Here is an 18,516-nt window from a genome sequence, read left to right as displayed (position 1 = left end):
AAAAACTCTTTGGGAACTCCTGGGCTCCTCAGGTGCAGGTCACAGTTTGGGAAGGGTCACTGGGATCTGTGGCCCTCCTTCTGTCCATGAGTGTCTCAGGGCATTGGAAGGTGCTGTCTACAATCACCTGCTCAGAAAGATAGATACAAGTGACCAGCCCAGGATTGATGCTCCATTCTAGGACCTTCCAGAGCACATGACCTACACCCAGAATAAGCAGAATTAAGCTTACTACATGTCAGTCAGGAGAGTGCAAATGAGTTGAAAATTTTAATGGCATCTATTGTGTCTTGCATCAACTGGATCTTGTGCTTCAGAGTTCATTGGAGAGTATCTGTCAGCATCACAAATACCATGGCGCCCAGAGGGCCTATCCTGGAAGGATTTTACACAGCAAGGAAAGTAGCAATCTAAGCATGTAATGGGCAATTTTTGAGGTGCATATCAAAGAGGGAATGGAATACTATCAGGAAGAGAAACTTTTTGTTTATTTCCAAAAACGTGTAGTTGCACCAATTCTTAAATTCTTATCTAAATTAATTTTTGACAGCTCATAGACAGGAGTTGACAGACTCAGAACCTAAGAAGCTGTTGCTTTTCTGAAGAATCTGTAATTGTGGTTTAACAAATCTCTGGTTTTCAGATGACGGCTTCCTTGAAGCTTGGGGGACAATGCAAAGTCTGTAACTGCTACCTGTGTTTTAGCCCCGTCCTTGGCCTTAGGTTGGATTCCACTTCTCGTAGGGGTTCCCACAAGCCTAGCTGACTCCACTGTGGGGGCTTTTCCCATATTGGATCCTCTGCTTGGATCTTGTCACCAGCTAGTTCTCATCAGCATAGCTCCAAGAGTGCTAGGTCAGAAAAGCCTTCCCTGATAATCTAGAAAAATGAGGTCTCCTGTTCGCTCTTTTAGATTGGACACTTCAGGATGGAAACAGGGTCATTATTTGCATAAAGTAGGCATCCTTTATCTGTAATTTTACTTTCTGTGGTTTTGGTTACTAGGGTGCATGGCACTCCAAAAAATAATAAATACATGTCAGAAGTGAACAACTGATTGGTTGTAAATTGTGTGTTGTTCTGAGTAGCCTGAGGAAATCTCAAGCTATCCCTCTCTGTCCTGCCCAGGGTACGAGTCTCCCTGTTCAGCATAGCCATGCTGTATCTATTACCTCACCCACAGTCACTTAATCTCCCTCCTAATTTTCAAATGACTGTCATGGTATCACAATACTTGTGTCCAAATAATCTTATTAATACTATCTTATTTAATACTATCTCCAAAGTAGCACAACTGTTCTATTTCACTTGTAGTGATCATTGCTAATCTCTAACTATACCTCATTTGGAAATTAAGCTTTATCATAAGTATGTATGTATAGGAAAAATGTAGTCCTTACTGGGTTCTACATTATTTGTGGTTTCAACCCTAACAGGGGTCTTGGAATATATCCCTTTTGGAGAAGTGTGTGCATGGGGACTATTGAAATAAGTGCTGTGATTTTAAACTGTGCAGACTGATTGCTTAGTCATTTGTTTCCTAGTAGAAACTCAATTAGACCAAGCACTATGACTGTCTTATTGACTGAAGCATCCACCACAAACAGCCCTGTGCATGGAACAGAGAATAACTCAATATCCATTGGAGGAATAAATGAATAAGATTAGGTCCACCTCCAGCCCAAACCAGGACAACTGGACATCTCCTCATTTGCAGCTCAAACTCATCATCTTCTTGTCACCCTGTTGAAACCCAGGCCGCTGTTTCTCTGGATTGTTCTGCTGTGATAATGCTTCCAAGTGGCTCCTTTTCTCCTGAACTCCTGTGTCTAGTCCTCTAAAAATTCTTTCTAAATAGGAATCAGATTGGGTTCAAATTCCTTACATTATAAGTCGCAAATCTCCATTTCTTTTTCAGTCTTGTCTCATACTACTTCCTCCCCCCACTCCACCCCACCCACGAACACACCACGTTCATTCCCCTTCTCTGAAGATGTGTGCCCTGAATGTTCCTCTGCCTGAATGAAGTTCCCTTTCCTCTGGTCTACATACAGCTACAGGTCTCTTGGCCTCATGTTACAGTTCTCATGCCCCTTCTCAGACCTGAACAGTATGTGAGTTTTCCCAACCAGTCTTTTGTTCATTTATAAAACTATTACGCTTGATCTTTTAATGACTGTGTTCTTGGAGCTCATTGCATTATGCCTTTAGTCAGATAGATGTGTGATTCAATTTTCATCAGTAGCTTGCCAATTTATGGAGTTCTTACACATTATTATAAGTTTGAAAAGAATGTTCAGGTGATTCTTATGTGAATCCACATCACAATGCAGTGGGGAGCCTCTGGTCCCGTCTATCTTGGTGCTCCGAGTATGGACCATGGGCCGTTAGCATTGGTATCAACTGGTATCCTATTAGAAACACAGATTAACTTGGCCTCACCCCTGCTTTACTTATTCAGAATCCTGACCTTGGTAAGATCTCTGGGTGACTTGTGTGCACACTACACTATATGAGGAACCATACCGGGTGTATTTAAGAATCACAAGTCGATATGTCCAAGGCTAGGAGAACCTGTAGGCCTTTGGGTTACTTCAAGGACAACTGGAAAAAAAAAAAAAACTACAACGAGGCAATGGCTGCATTCGGGTCAGATTATAATAGATGGTGTGTGTCCCGCACGATCTTAGGGACTGGCAGGTGCAAAAAATGGATAGGATTCAGTCCTTGACCTTCAGAATCCCAAGTCCCAGTGGGAGAGAGTAGGGAAGACAATATTGTTTGGGTAGTGGAATGAGCACTGTGAGAAAGAATGGGCAAGTGCGCAGGAACACGGACCTCAACTCCCATCCCTCCAGGGGCACAGCCAGGGAAATTCATGAGCCTGTTTCCTCAGTTGCCAAATGCGGTAGGACTGCCTGGTCCAGGCTCATTTGGAAATCAGCAGAAGTTTGAAGATTACTCCACCAGGGAGGGCAGAGCTATATAGTTCTTCCTGGGGTGCTGAGGGAGGACATTGTAGAGCAGTTGGCCCTGGCGATCGAATGCTCTGACTCATGCATTTATAATAGCTGTAGGCAGCTGGGGGTGGGGGAGAGTCAATACCAGCCAGAATTAGAAGCATCTCGGCAGCAGTGGTCTCTGGAGTTGAAATTAAATGGAGCTGTTAAAGAATTTGAACTTGGAGGTTCGAGGAGAGTAGGGGGATACAGCCGGTAGAGGGAATCATGTCCTGAAAACTGACCTCCATTCCTCTGCTTCTCCACGAAGAAAAGAGCTGCTCTCTCAATGTGAGTCTGGATGAATAAAGCCGGAATACCCAATTTTTGTAAGATTCTAGCTGTGGAATGGTCAACAGACTTCTTGGGGAAGCATTTGGAATTTGCAGAGTAGCATTTCTAAAGGTGGGTGGAAGGGAGGAGAGCTCTGAGGGGTGTCTCTGCCAGGGGGAGCCAGTGCAGAATGAAGACCCACCCACAGCAGAACCTGGGCCTAGCTACTTCCCTGCAGCTTAGGAATGGGTCAGGCAGTTCCTGTGAGTGGTAGAGCGGCCAGTAGGAGCATGTTAGCACCTTAGCCTTTGGGTTTCCAGACGGTTCTCTATGCGTGTGATCCTTTTGGCTTATACTTAAAATTTGTGAGAAGGCCTGCAGGAACAGCTCATTGCCAACAAGGAAAACAAGACAACTAACTGATCAGAAAAAACAAAAAAGTAGAGTCCCAAAGGTGAGGCCATCCTTTTTTCCCTGAGCGAGTCACTTTTCAGTCCTCCCACAGGCTGGCTTGAATGGGGGACCAGGAACCAGGAATCTCTTGTTTTATTGCTGTAATTTTGGCTTCCTCCCTAGCCTGTCTCCTTCTCCTCATCCTCCACCCCCTCTCCAGTTCTCTCTCCTCTTTCTGTCTTTCCTACTTTCTCTTCTCTCTTCCTCCTCTCTTTGCCTGGGGAGGCCTTTTGATCTTTCAGAGTCTGTTTTTTCTTTTTTTTTGAGGAGCATCTGCAAGGGAGGCAAACTCATCTCTTTATATAAATGGATGTACGTACATATCCATAGATATAGCCATATCTACATATCTTTCCTCTTATAGAAACTCCTCATAGCATTACTTTGTGATATTATTGTGCTAGCAAGATGTTCTTTAGCCCTACCAAATTACCAGGAAGGAAAAGAAGATTTAGATGAGGAGATAAGACGCCCACATCACACAGCATACACAATTTATAGATTTACGTCTGAGTGCTTGACAGAACTGAAATCGTATTGCATTTGATTAAATCGTTGATTTTTAAAAATGTAATGATATGTCATAAACTCTTCCCTCTGCCAGTATCTGTCAGATGGTTTTATTTCTGTCCCTCATGGAGGCAAAATTCATATACAGTAAAATGCACAAATCTTTAGTATGTAGTTCAATGATGTATGACACATATTCCTATGTGACCACAACTTATATCAAAATAGGAGACATGTGTATTTCTGTAGAACATTTTCTCATGCTCTTCCGTTTTCATCCATTTCCCATCCTGGGTTCCTAATCATATTGTTTGGCTTCTCTCACTATAGAGGACATTTGCCTGTTTTTCCATTTCATTCACATGGAAATATGTAATGTGTATTCTTTTGATCTCTCACTACAATGTCTTTGAGATTCATCTTGTTATTGAATCTATCTAAAGTTTATTTAAAAACAAAAACAATGATGACAGCCAAGTGCTGGTGGCTCATGCCTGTGATCCCAGCTACATGGGATGTTGAGAATGGGAGGAGCACGGTTCATGGGCCCTCTGGAGCAAAAGAGTTTGTGAGAGTCCATCTTAACAAATAGCTGGAAGTAGTGGTGTGTGATTATCATCTCTAGTTTTCCACCTAGGGTCAGATACCGAGTTTTGAAATGGACTACCAGGAATTGTTTCTCATATCCTATCAGTAGATATTTGAGTTGTTTCTAGTTCTGGGCAATGTGAACTTTCAGGGGCTAGGAACATTTTTGTGCAAAGCCTTTTCTATAGGTATATTCTCATGTATATATTTAGGGAGTAGTGCAACTGGGTCATAGCAACTCCCAAGTGGGTGTATGCTAACTTGCACTTGTTATTTTTGAGGTTGGGTCTTATTTTACTCCTGAGCTGGGATCCTTCTTACTTGTGCTTATTGTCAAACATGTCCCAAGTGGTCGTATCCGTGTATCCCACGGCTTCCAGCTTTCATCATTTCCCCACACACTTACCAACTTGGGACTGTCAGTCTTCCTCATTTGACTCACTTGGCCAGCATCCTTTGGTTATGGTTTTACCATCTAATTTCTCAGTCAGTGAGATGCGACATCTTCTCATGGGATTACTAACCATTCAAATAGCTTCTTTCATGAGGTGCCCCTTTGATTTCACCGGGCCTTTGTTTTTACTTTCCTATTAACAACAGTTCTTTATATATTCTAGATAAAATTCCTTTTTTAGATTCATACATTGTGAATAATTTCTCTTCATTTTGGTTTGTGTTTCTACGTTCTTAACAAGGTCTTTGGGTAAACTTCTGGAAATTACTATTTTATAGTTTTCAGAAAAGAGATCTTCATATATTTATTAATTTATTCTTACACACCTGTGTTTTTTTAGCTTATCAAGTTTTTGTGATAGCTAATGTAATGGTCTTTCATTTCCTCTGTATCCTAAACATTACAGTTTATTTTAGGTCTGCTTTATACTTCACTTAAAGAGCCCTTTTACTGTGAAGATTTAGGTTATTTAAAGACTCAGCTTGTTCTCTTCACTTATAAGAAAGTTAAGCTGAGCATTTAAGCAAAATATGTGGAGTGAAATATGGGTCTTAGACTTTGTATTTACTTATTTAATCCTTAGAAGAGCCATTCTATTCATTTCAGATTCTTTCCTAGGATGCAGTCTTAGTGGACTTGCTGGAGAAAAGCATGTGTTTGCAAGGTGATTAAAGGGGAATGGGAACCTCCTGGAGATGATGTTGTGCAGCCAGGTTAATGGTGGGGGAGTTCCATATACGGCATCAAAAACATCACTCACAGGCCGGGCATAGTAGCTCATGCTTGTCATTATAGCTACTTGGGAGTTTGGGATTGGGGGATTATAGCTTAAAGGCCAGCTTAGGCAAAAAGAAGTTTGTGAGACTCTCAACCAGTGGTTGGGCACTGTATCTGTTGTCCCAGGTATGAGGGAGGCACAATGGCCCGGTGCAGTAAGGTGGGAAGCGCAGATAAGAAGGATGACAGCCCAGGTTGCGCTGGCATATAGGGAAGCCATGCCACAAAAATAACCAGTGGAGAAAGGAATTGAAGGAATGGCTTGAATGGTAGACCACCTGCCTGCCAAGGCACAAGGCCTGAGTTTAGTCCCCAGTACTGAAGAAAAGAAGAAAGAAAGAGGGAAAGAAAGAAAGGAAGGAAGGAAGGAAGAAAGAAAGAAAGTGGCTCATGGGAAGTGCTGCAACAAATCTTTACAGGTGAAAGGATGAAGGAGCATTTGGGTGGAACAAAAAGAGGAAAGGTGAGCAGCGTTGCTGTGAGCCTCCCCTGGGGAAGGACCAGCTCTGTTTGTCCACCTATGATCATGTTCATCAAGTAGAGGAAACAGACCCTGAGAGATTTCAGGGGTAAAGAGGAGCAAGAGGGTGAGTCTCTCCCACCCTCCCACCAGCCATTCGAGGAATGATTTACAGATTGGAGGGGAGGTCACAGGTGAGTATGATCTTAAGAAGATCTATCCTAACGAAAGGTAAGAAGATACAGAAAAAAATGTAGGCCAGCATCTGGAATTTTCTATAGATGGCATCTTCAGAAGTAATTTTCCATTCTGGATTGTCTTCAAAGAATGCCAGAGGGCAAGCTGGTAGCAGCAACCTGGCTGGGTTTTGGATCCTGACATCTAATGTGTTCAAATAATTTCCAGAACTTTCAAACTATGTGGCCCTGGATTAACAGTTTGAGTCCTCTGAGCTCTATAAGAGAAATAATACCTGTTTGCAAAGTGGTTAAAAACGACTTGGTTCCTAAATGGTCTCCATCACAGTGTCTATTATTAATATTAACCCATGCCATGCAAATAGGGTCTTGATTTCACATGGGTGAGGATGATGCTGTTGAGTCTGGATCACCTCCAATGTTTTGTTCAATAGGCCAAGGAAATGAATTGAATATCTAACATGAGTGGACATTTTGCATTGCGGTTTCACGCCTCATCAACTACCAGATTATTTTCTACATGCTTATGTCCCTTATCCTTCCACAGAGCTTTGGTTGGAGAAAGAGGAAGAACCTATACATGAGTGATTATGAGCATGAAGTGAAGGTTGTGAAGGTTCTTAGGGTGACAGATTTTGTGACAATATGCTTCAAAGAGGCCTCTTGGAGCAGGTCGGGCCTCCAGTTGGCAGTAGCTGTCTCTTTCTCTTTTCTCATCTGTCTCAGGGCCAGTTGGCCACTGAGCTGTTGATAGAGAAGGCTCCATTTGGCTCCATTTCAGACAAGGCCCAGGCACATCACTAGCGACGGATAAAAGGGGTGATGGATGACTTGGATGAAGTCACAGAAAGTGCTGGTCACATTTGCATTTGACTCAGGACAAAGAAGGAGAACTGAAGGGCTGGTGACGTAATCATAATTGTCACCATGGGTTGAAATGAATGGGGCCAAATTTAATGGGAGGAAAAAAAATCAAGACCCTGCATCTAGATGATTAAAGGAATCAAGCTTCGCAACAATGACAAAGACTGAATCCAAACAAAAAAGATGGATGCATTTGGCTCTAACAGCCTATAAACCATATATGTCAAAACCACCACAAACAAGATGGAAAGGAAAACTATAAACTGGGAAGAATAATGGCAATGTAAGGTAGCTGGAGTGGGCTGACATATTTAAGGGGTCTTTCTAATCAATGAGGAAACTAAAAACACCCCATTATCAAAATGAACAGTGAAGGTACCCAAGCAGGTCAGAAGATAAGAAATCAAAATGATCAAATAGCGTGTGGAAAATGTTTGCCCAAAATATGTTAAATGGCATAAATAAAAACAAAGAGATTTTGATTTTTCCTATGAGACTTACAAGGACTTAGAGGAATGCCGTACGTGGCTGTCCACGCCTGTAATTCTAGCTCTAGGAGAGGTGGAGGGGAAAGGTCAGGAGGATTGAGGCTCAAGGCTGGACCTAGGCAAGTTTGTTGGTTTTATTTATAAACAAACTGAAGTATAAAGGGCTAGAGTGCCCTATAGAGAAAGTTCTGAGTTTAAAACCCAGTACTTGCAGAAAAGACGAGCAAGCAAACAAACAATGGCTTAAAGCTTCAGAGAATCCATTTTGGCAGGACTCAGAAGAGCGGAAGAAACATCCTCATCTTAATGGACACCAGTTTGCATGGGAATCAAAGACCTTAAGATACAAATTAATATCCAGGTGCCTTGGCCTATAATTCCACTTTATCCAACGGGAGACTGGAAGGGAAAGACACAAAGATACAGAGTAGGAAATTCATGGTATTATTTAGTTACAATAACAGAATTCAGATTAGCCAAATGCGTCATAACAGAATAGGGCATGGATTACCCCGGATAACCAGAACAATGAGATACCATGCAATGATCACGAGTCACTGATGTGGTAAATGTTCCTGGTGTGTTGTGTGGTTGGCGGGCATGGAGATCTTCCTGAGATCTGCTTCAAGAAAGGACTCGTGACGAGGTGAATCGGTTCCTTCAGGACTAGGTTGGTCCTATTAAGAGAGAAGTCTTAGCCACGACCACATGCTTTCTGACCTGCCCCCCATCCAGTGATTATTTGAGGTATGGATATAAAACTGTCATACCAACCCAATGCATAATATTCTGGCATGGCATTTGGGTTCCAGAGCTCTCTGTGGTGATGGGCCTGGGTTGTGTCAAGCCTGCTGCTCAGGAGACAATTCTCCATCAGCGTTTTCATGTATACTGTAGGAACCAAGATTTCTGAGTGAAGATGACAGGTACACTTGGTTAAAAGATGACTGCATTGCTAACATGCACTGAGAGAGAGAGAGAGAGAGAGAGAGAGAGAGAGAGAGAGAGAGCATGAGCGACAGAGGGAGGGGCAGGGAGTGAGGAATGATATTGCTTCAAAGAAATTTAAAGAGGCATCTATCCCTGAGACATTTGCTCATTTTCTAGGGTAGTAAATCTGGAGATGCTGCCCTCTGTTCTGTGGAAACTCACATGTACATTCCAGACACAAGAACTCTTTCTTCAAAGGAGAGGATCGCTGGATTTCCAGCCCCCTGGATAATCTCTGGACTTCCAGACTTTTTGTGTTACAGCTTGCTGAATGCAGAGGGTAACATCTGGCCTTATTGAAGTGTCTTGTGCCGGGAAGCAGTACTAGTATTGTCTGTGTGTGAAAATTTGTCTGATTCGGACCCAGAAATTTCATGTTTCCTGTCATACCTTCCCATCTCTTTCTTCTCACTCTTCCTTTCTTTTTCACTTTTTACATAGTGGATAGATGGGTGTGTATAAGTATATGGGTATACAGGTGCATGCACACACACACACACACACACACACACACTTCACAGCTGCCAACTGCATTGGAGTGACTTCTTTCAATTTCAGTTTTTAATTATTATAAAGATGACGTACAGAGGGGCTACAGTTCCAAAAGTCAGGTAAAGACTCCATTTCTTTTTGAACAATGTCACCCTTCCCCCACCCCCCTCCCAGTTCTCTCCTCCCATCCCCACCCACAAGTTGTATAGTTTATTTCCAACATAGTGTCTACTGCTGTATTTGTTCACCCTTTGTCTCTCCATTTTTGTGCCTCCTTTACCTTCCCAAAGACAGATAAAAGAACAAACAAGGCAAAAAGAAAGGAAAACAAAAACAGCAACAAAGAAAAATCCTTGTTTTAATTTCCTGGAGGGAGTGACTTCTTTTCCCCAACCTGTCTTGATTTTTCCTTCTGCCTCAGGTGCTGATCTGTAAAGCAACCATCCTGCAGGCTTCCAAGTCAGGGTCTGCTTTGGAGGTTCTGCCATTCTTGCTGAGTTAAAAAGAAAACCATTCTATAGAACCATATGTAAACATAATAACATTCTTGTACTCGGTATGAGGTGCACTGAAAACGAGAAATGACAGGAGTGTAATATATTAATGTTGGCTTCCTTTTGGTAGTGTGGATAAGAATAATTGCTAATTCTTTGTGCTTTTCTGTGCTTTCCAAGGGTCCCGAATCGAGCATTTATTACTTTTAATTACAGTCTGCCAGATGCTATTGCCATGATCTATATTTAGTAGGAAGTAAAGCAATGTACTAGCATGAATGTGCAGACTGCTGAGCCCGTGGCGGGCAATGTTTTAAGCGTGTTGAGTGTGATCTCTCTTTACACGCTCAGCGCAGTCGCACAGAGAACCATTCCTATCTTTTCCTCATAGAGGAAGAAGGCCCAGCCATGAAAATGATAATTTGCTCAAGGGAAGGGAAAGGCTTTGAACTCAGGCTGCCTGTTCTCTGAGCCTGTGTTTCTAATCCTTGTGGAATTCACACCTTAACCTTATTGGGGGGGGGGAGGGGACACTGAGTGATTTGACTTTGCCCATCTTTCTATCTCTTACTTTCCATGCAACACCCTCGACCAGTCCCGCCTGTATCCATGGCCCACTCATACTACCTCTCTTGTTCTCTGAGCTCCTAACTGAATACCCTGAATGGCCCCTGAATACCATTTTTTTTTTTTTTGCCCCTTAGATCCCTGGGCCTAGAATGCTCTTCTTTCGTTTAGGGTTGTGGGTCCTCCATGTTTTAAGTTCTGTCCTAATTGTCTCCTTGGAGTACTGCCTTCTCTGACCCCTGTGTATTCTATTTATCCCTGCTTACCTAACTCTTTCCCGAGTAGCCTGTTTTGTTCCACTGGACTGCTCAGTCTTTGAGACTCCCATATTGTTCATGTGTCTGGAGAATTACTTCAGAATAAGTGATTTTTGGGATGGGGCTGCCTGGGTTCAGATTTGAGTTGTGTTTTGCTAACAAGGTATCACTGGGCAATTTGGTTGCTTCTCCCTGCCTTGTCTTTGTGTCCCTGTAAATGTTTTATTTTGAATGCCACTTGGCCTATAATTTGTTTAAAGCCCACGACCCCAGGGACTGTACTTCATTCCCATACACTGAGCTCCTAACACAATGTCTAGTATACACAAACAAAACAACACATACCACATGCAGAGGCGTGGCTCTGGCAGCTCGCTGTGGTCTAACATGTGGTCCACTGATGCTGTCGTGTGTCTGGCCACGACTGTGGAGGAAGCATCTTCCCTTGTTCTTCATTTGCCGTCTTTCCAGAGGAGAGAGAGAGCCAATGCAATAACCCTATGCAAAGCTCGCCTGTAAACTGCCAAGTGTCTGAGTGTGCAGTGCAAGTCCTGGCTCCTAGTCCAAGTCCAGTTATTTTCTTTTCTCCCATTAGACTTTAACCTTTGAAACAAGATAGATTCTTGAACTCTTTCATAGGGTTTAGGGCCTCATCATTCAAGTAGAACCTCTTACTTCCCTTCCTCTTGCCAAGGCCAGTGCTTAAAGCTACACAATATTGAGATGCTCATTGGAGATGGTTTTCCGCCCATCTTCATTGATCATTTATCATGACACAGTCTTTCAGTGATGGGAACCTCTGCACTGTGCTTTATCTCTCACTTTGAATCAGGATCTGCTCTGGTTTCAAAATGGCTCCTTGTTTGTGGTGCCTCACACAAAGTGGAGTATGTGCATGAACGACGGTGGAGTGGCTAAGTGAATTAATGAATGGACTCATTTATAAAGTTCACTAAAGGAAGGGTACACTACAGGTGCATAGCCAGCGGCTCATTAAGCTGCTGAAGGCAGTCACCTGTCAGCGGCTCTGGGTATGCAGTAGGTTTAGGGAGAGTATTGGAGGTAAGGAAATAGTGATGAAGCCCTGTAAGCACTTACTTTGCCCTGATAAGAAAATGTGGTTTATTAATTGGAAGAATGAATACAAGCTTTCCTGATTTGACTGCCGTAGTTTGCAAAGTAGCAAATGCCCTACTCAAACCTGAGGTTTCTTTGGAAATGCTACTTCCCCTGCAGGAAAGTGAAGTTCCTGTGTGGTGAATTAAGGGTGTGCATTTAGCTGAATGGCCAAGCAGAGGAAACTTCAAAATACAGACAGAGATTCAGAAGGAGCAGGGAAGTTTTGGCCTTTGCAGTGTTCACAGAACAGAAACAGAGAAGTCAGAAAACTTGTTCACCAAGGACTGGGGCTTGGTCAGGCCACGGAAAGGATGCTGAGAGTCTCAAGAATGGAGGCTGTTGTGGCTGAATCCAAGATAAAGTCTGGCTGGCCCCAGCAGGGGAGTTTGGGCAAGCCTTCCTTGTGTCTGGGTCAGTGGTCAGTTCACCGCAAGTGAGACCACATCCCCTTTAGCACAACAGGGACCCACCCTGCACAGCCGTGTTGTCTCACCAGGAGTCCCAGGATTCGCGCTAGGAGAACAGGATCATCCTCTCCTTGCCACTGGCTGTCAGGTGGGATGCACGGAGACTGCTGATGCCTCACTCCAGTCGTAGCCCTGCCCTGTCTCGTGCTCGCCGTGAGGGGCTCCGTACATGGTCCTTCCCATGATACCTGACCTGGCCACGCAGCAGTCCAGCCCTCTGCGGGGCCCAGGCCTGGCAGGCAGTCCTCGGGACTTTCGTCAGCCACCACCCTTCCATGTGGCTGGTTCCTATCCTGCTAATAACTTGGTAAACCTTTTTGTTTGTTGGTTCTTGGGGACTAGAGTTTGAATTCAGGTCCTCATGTTTATTCAGCTTGACCCTTCAGCGGATGCTCTGACATTTGAGCCATGCTTCTAGTCCAGTTTTGTGCTTTTTTCCCCCCTCTCTTTTAAGAGATAGGGTCTTGAAAATTTTTTTGACCAGGCTAGCTTTGAATTGTGATCTCTCAGATCTCAGCATCCTGAATAACTAGAATTATAGGAGTCCAGATGTTTGAATATTGAAATTTTAAGTGTTCCCTTGCCTTCAACTTTGCTTTACTGATCAGCATTTATTTCTTTGTCTCCCTCACCTTCAGTCTTTTATCCAAACTGTGATCGGAGTTTCTCTTGAGAATGCAAATCCTACTGCTCCTTTGTTTAAGATAGTTAAGAGGATCATCAACAATAGAAGCTACGGTTTCACATGGCATGTTGAAAGTAATTACAACAGTGATTTATCACTCGTTTCCATAACATGGAGTTCATTTCACGTAGCGTCATCTTATGTGTTCATAAGGGCATAGCTGTTAGACTCTTGTGATCCTCTGCTGTGACTAGCCTAAACCTATGCTAATTATTCCCTATTAGGGAGACCCTAGAGTCCATGTTTCTTTGGGTCTGGCTCACTTCACTTAGTATAACACTGTATCTTATCTGAGTACATTGGAAACCGTCTATTCTGGTATTAGAACTAGGGAAGTGAAAGGGAATACCAAAATCGAGAGACAAAGGATAAAAAGACAAACAACTACAAAAGCAATAGTTGCAAACCATTTCTTGTAAACCAACTGAACAACTCATGGGGGGAGAGGGAAAGGAGAGGGGGAGGAGGGAATGAGGGAGGAGGTAACAAACAGTACAAGAAATGTACCGAAGGCCTAACGTATGGAACTGTAACCTCTCTGTACATCACTTTGACAATAAATAAGAAAAAAAGAGCAACAAAAAAAGATAGTTAAGAAACGTTGCCATGGTCTCATTGAACCACTCAGGCTTGCGAGCCTGTCTCAAAGGCTTTCTTAAGGCCCAGCCTCCCTTCAACCTCACCGGAGCCCCTAACTTGCTCCCACTCTGTGCCATCCACACCAGACTTCTCTGGTTCTTGGAGGGCACCATAATCCCTTCTTTCCAACCCACTCTTGTCCTTGATCAACCAAGGCCCCGCCCCTTCAGTGTTCCTCGGAGGCCGCTTCCTCAACGAGTCTCACCATGGCACGATTCCTGCGGCGGAGTGTGTTGGGATCTGGACGATCCCTTTCTCCCCCCACGGGGAGAATGGTAACCACAAACTCTATGAAAGAGCACTCAGCCTGGCCCTCCGCCAGCGGAAGGCCAAAGGCATGCTCACATGGGCAAACGCTAAGTTGAGGACGGGTTGCTGAAGCTTCCCCTCCCCCCAGTCCCCCCACATGTTACCGAGGGCGGAGGCGAAAAGGAAGGCATCAGGGACACGCTGCGGTGGTGGAAAGCGTCTCAAAGACTTTAATATGGAAGGGCACTTATATAGAGGTAATGGCGGGAAAGAAAGGGGGCTGGCCAAAGGGTCAGTCATAGGCTAGGGGTCACGTTCATCAAGTGACATCACGAAACTTCCCTTTGTGGGCAGGACAACCCCATCATGGTGGCACGCACGTGTTAACCTCCCAAGGGGTGGAGGCCAGAAGGTGGGAGGGACTTCCAAGGCTGGTGGAAGGGCAGCCTTTCCCAAGCCATAATAATCCCCAACATCAGTGTTCCCCGCATGCCATTTTAATACATGTGCAATGTCTGCCCGAGCACCGTCCATTCTCTAAGGCTAGAGTCGTTTCTGCCTTATCTACTCCTCTATGTCGACCATTTCCCGTAGCGCCAAAAAATTACAACAGGAACAAAATCCACATTTTCCAGATAAATGTTTCTCCCACTAAGATGTGAGCTCCTCAGAATCTGAGTCTTCTAGAAATATCCATTTCTTTGCCTTTCCCATGAGGGCACAGTTAAGCACAGTTAACTCACAGTTAAGTGGGTATTGGTTGCATCTTGGAATTTGAATGGAAGTGCAGCTAGATGTACAAGGACCAGGTTAACTTCATGCCTGCTATTAATCGCAGTGAGTTTAGGCGAGTTGCCTTTTGTCTGGAGCTCAGCTTTCTCACCTGTAAGCTAATATGGTAACACTAACCAGGCAGAGAAAATAAAAAGAAATGAGAGTTAGTTCCTTGTGACTCTCCTCTGTTGCCAAAGTGTCTTCTACACCAAATTTTACCTGATTAGAAACATCAACATTAACATCAGCAACATCAAATCATCATCATCAATAACTTCAGTGCTTTACCTGAGCACAGCGTTAGACACAGCACAGTTGAGCCACTGTGAGGTTCGGGAGTGGGGATGTCAGAGACCGTCCTCTTGCTAGCCAGAAAGCAGGGCCTGTCCTTTAAGAAAGAGGAAACCCCCTTAGGCCTCTGATCACATTTAGGGTATAAAATGGAGGTGCTGACACAAAACAGATGCACTAGTGAGACAACCTCCTAGGGTCCCTTGAAGCCTTTAAGTGTCCTCAGTTCCCTACTGGGGTTGGTGGAGGAAAGATGGCTTTGATCCAGAGGCAGAGACTTGGCCTTCAATTTTCTACCTGGCTGTTACTGGCTCGGTGACTCGTGCAGGAAACCATCATTGCTTATCCTATGTCTTGGCTTCCTCCTTGTCACAGAGGTTAAATAAGACTAGGATGAGAGCTTGTTTCTCAGTGAAGTTCAGTAATGGGTAGGCATCACATAAGAAAATATAGGCTTGGGTTTTGGATACCAACAGCCACATAAACAAAGTTGTTAATTTCCTCCATCTGATTTCCTTCCTTCTTCCCTTCCTTTTCTTTCTTCTCTCCTCCCTCCCTCCCTCCTTCCCTCCCTCCCTTCCTCCCTCCCTCCCTCCCTCCTTTTCCTTCCTTCCTCTTTTTTCTTCCTTCCCTCCATCCCTCCCTCCCTCCCTCCCTTCTTTCCTTCCTTGCTTGCTCTTCTTCTCCCCCCTCTCTATCCTCAGAAGTAGACATAAGAAAAACAGAAGCAAAGCAAACTTCAACTCTCCCTACAGCAATATTTCTGAGAGTTATTAGCTCAGCCATTTTCCATTAACCAAAATAAATAGGCTCAGAAACATCTGGGCCACACTCTTCAGGAATCCACCGGGCCCCGGTATTTCACTTTCAAACCCAAAGTTATATTGGATCTACTGCGACACCCTTGAGAAAACAGAAGGGTTCCTGAGCTGGCCAAGGCTCCCTCTGCCCCTTCTCTCTTTTCACTCCTGAAAAGCTCAGAGGCAATGACAGCCAAGTAGCACTTGGGTGGGCTGGTAAGGAAAACCCAGTTCTGGCTGCAGACGACTCTCTTTCTGCCAGCTCTTAGGCCTGTGTACCCAAACGAACTGAAGCACTTGGTGTGAGGGTGGTCTTTGGGGCCTCAGGGTGCCACAAGGCTGAGCAGCAAGACTCAGTGGGGTTGGGAGGGCGGGACCTTCTGCCGTGTAAGGCTTGCCTCTGTTTACCTCAGACCGCTGCTCACAATTTCCAGGCAGATGGCACTGTTCTGCTCACTGTAAGATCTATGTGCTGAGATGGGGACTCATCCAAGAGACCTGGTGCCCTGGACTTGGTGGGCCCTGGAGATGCAGGTGTGCCGCGTGCCTCTGGCTGGTGCTGTCATTGTCCATGTGCCTCCATCAGCCCCGTGCCTCAACCCCTGGCAGGGCCGCGAGGCCAGCGTTCAGATGGAGAGAACGGGCTCTCAGGATGGAGAGGGCTTCCGAGGTCATCACGAATGAAGTTCCAGCCCGCAGATGAGGAAGCTGAGGCCTATGAGAGGGGACGTGAAGCGTCCAAGGTGACAGGGTCTGGGGTTTAGAACCAGTTCTGCAGCTCAGCTTGAGGATCGAGGAAAGCTGAGGAGATGCTCTGTGAGGAATGTGTTAGTGCTGCCGTAGTCTCACTCAGGGCTCCTAAGGTGTTTGCTCCTTCTGCTACCATGTGATCAGATCGGGGAAGCCTAACCAACCTGCTGATAAAGGTGAAGAGAATCACTCCGGTGTCAGGATTTATTTGCATGTACAAATGGACAGGCATCGCACAAGTTAACTATGTAGCAGACGGGCATGGTAGCGTATTCTTGTAACCTCAGCACTTAAGAGGAAGAAGCAGGAGGGTCATGAGTTTGAGGCCAGCTTAGGCTATAGCAAGATTTTGTCTCGAACAAAACAAAACAAAACAACACACCACACACACCAAAGAAAACTCCTTGCATGCTATTGTCCCTGAAGAGGGAGAAGCCTGACAGTAGGTGGGGAGGGGAGGGGAGGGCGAGGGGGATAGAGAAGGAGGGGAGAGAGGATGGCTAGAGTATTGGTCAGGGACAGCAGTGTTGTAGGCGGAGGCAAAAGTTAGACACTTAGGGATCAATGAGACGAAACGATTTGCCTCTTCTCTTCTGAGGAAGGACTGACTTTACCCCTCCTTCTGCAAGGCAGGACTGTGGCTGTCAAACCCTATCATTCCAAGCGTGGACGATGAGAACACAGCTGAGTGGAATGAATTACCTCTTCCCAAGACAGTTTCCATAGCGTGCTAGCTGAGTTGTGCCTCGAGCCCTCCCATCCTCAGTCCTCTTCCTGGCTCTCCAGGCTGATTTCACACCCGCTTCCGGGTAAATCCCCACGAAGCACACTTCCGTCCTGATAATTCTGTGCGATGCTTTCCTCTGTAGCCCAAGGAAGCCTCTATGAGCTCCGCAGCTCCTAGCTACCCCAGGCACACTGCCTGGTGGAAGATGGAGTAACCAGATTTTATTGTGCGAGAGAGCAGAGTAGCAACACATTGAGGTTGCTTCTGACAGTTTCCTAACTTGGATCTGGTGCAAGTTACTTTTCTCCTTTCGGCCCCAGGTGAAAGGAGAGGTGGCCAAGAGGTCCTCGAAAGTTCTTTCCGGCTGTGACTTTCTGTGACGCTCTGGTAGACCACGCTCATCACAGGAACACCCTCTGCAAGCCAAGGCCTCACCCCAAGGGAGAGTCCCGAATGGTCCTCAAGCTCCTTGTTCCATCCCCTCTCCAGGATCAGCATTTGTCCTGCTTCCCAGGCAAGAACTCAACCACTGGCCCTCCATCTTGACCGCATAGTCTGGGATTCATTTCCTCCCAGAGACAAGAGCCAAAAAAACAAATCATGCCCTACTCCCGGTCAGCCGGCGTCTTTTATGCCCTATGAATAGCAAGACCTCATGAATATGGGGCCATTAGGGCTACTGGGTCCTGACATGGGCAGGCATAGGGCCAACAGGTGGGCTGCATGTTGAGCTTTTTTTTTTTTTTTCAAAACTGAAGCTAAAGCTGCTTCGGGCCAGAACCCATTAGGTGGTCTCAGTTCTTGCAGCATAAATCATGGGAGGTAACTGTTTTTCCTGGCCTCTCTTCTGACACAGTATAATGTTGAGATTGGAAGGATGATGGGGAAGGGAATTTCCTGCACTTCTGACCTCCAGGGTGTTCCGATTTCTACTTTCCAGGTAGTGGGGATCATGGGTAATGTGATGGAATGCCTAGAAAATGGTGCCTGCCGCATGCTGGGACAAGTTCTCTGCCTCACATCACGTCTGTACGACCCTGACCACGTCACCTACGTTGCTTTTTTAAGTCTCTTGTTATCATTGTTCCATTTGACTATTGGTTTTTATGGTTGATCTCTGTTTTTGGTACTTTTGCATCACTGTGACCACAT

The sequence above is a fragment of the Perognathus longimembris genome, chromosome 12 (genome assembly GCF_023159225.1).
Source record: "Perognathus longimembris pacificus isolate PPM17 chromosome 12, ASM2315922v1, whole genome shotgun sequence".
In the NCBI taxonomy this organism is placed as follows: domain Eukaryota; kingdom Metazoa; phylum Chordata; class Mammalia; order Rodentia; family Heteromyidae; genus Perognathus; species Perognathus longimembris.
The sequence above is the reverse complement of the archived record's forward strand: the minus strand, read 5'-3'. Positions refer to the sequence as shown.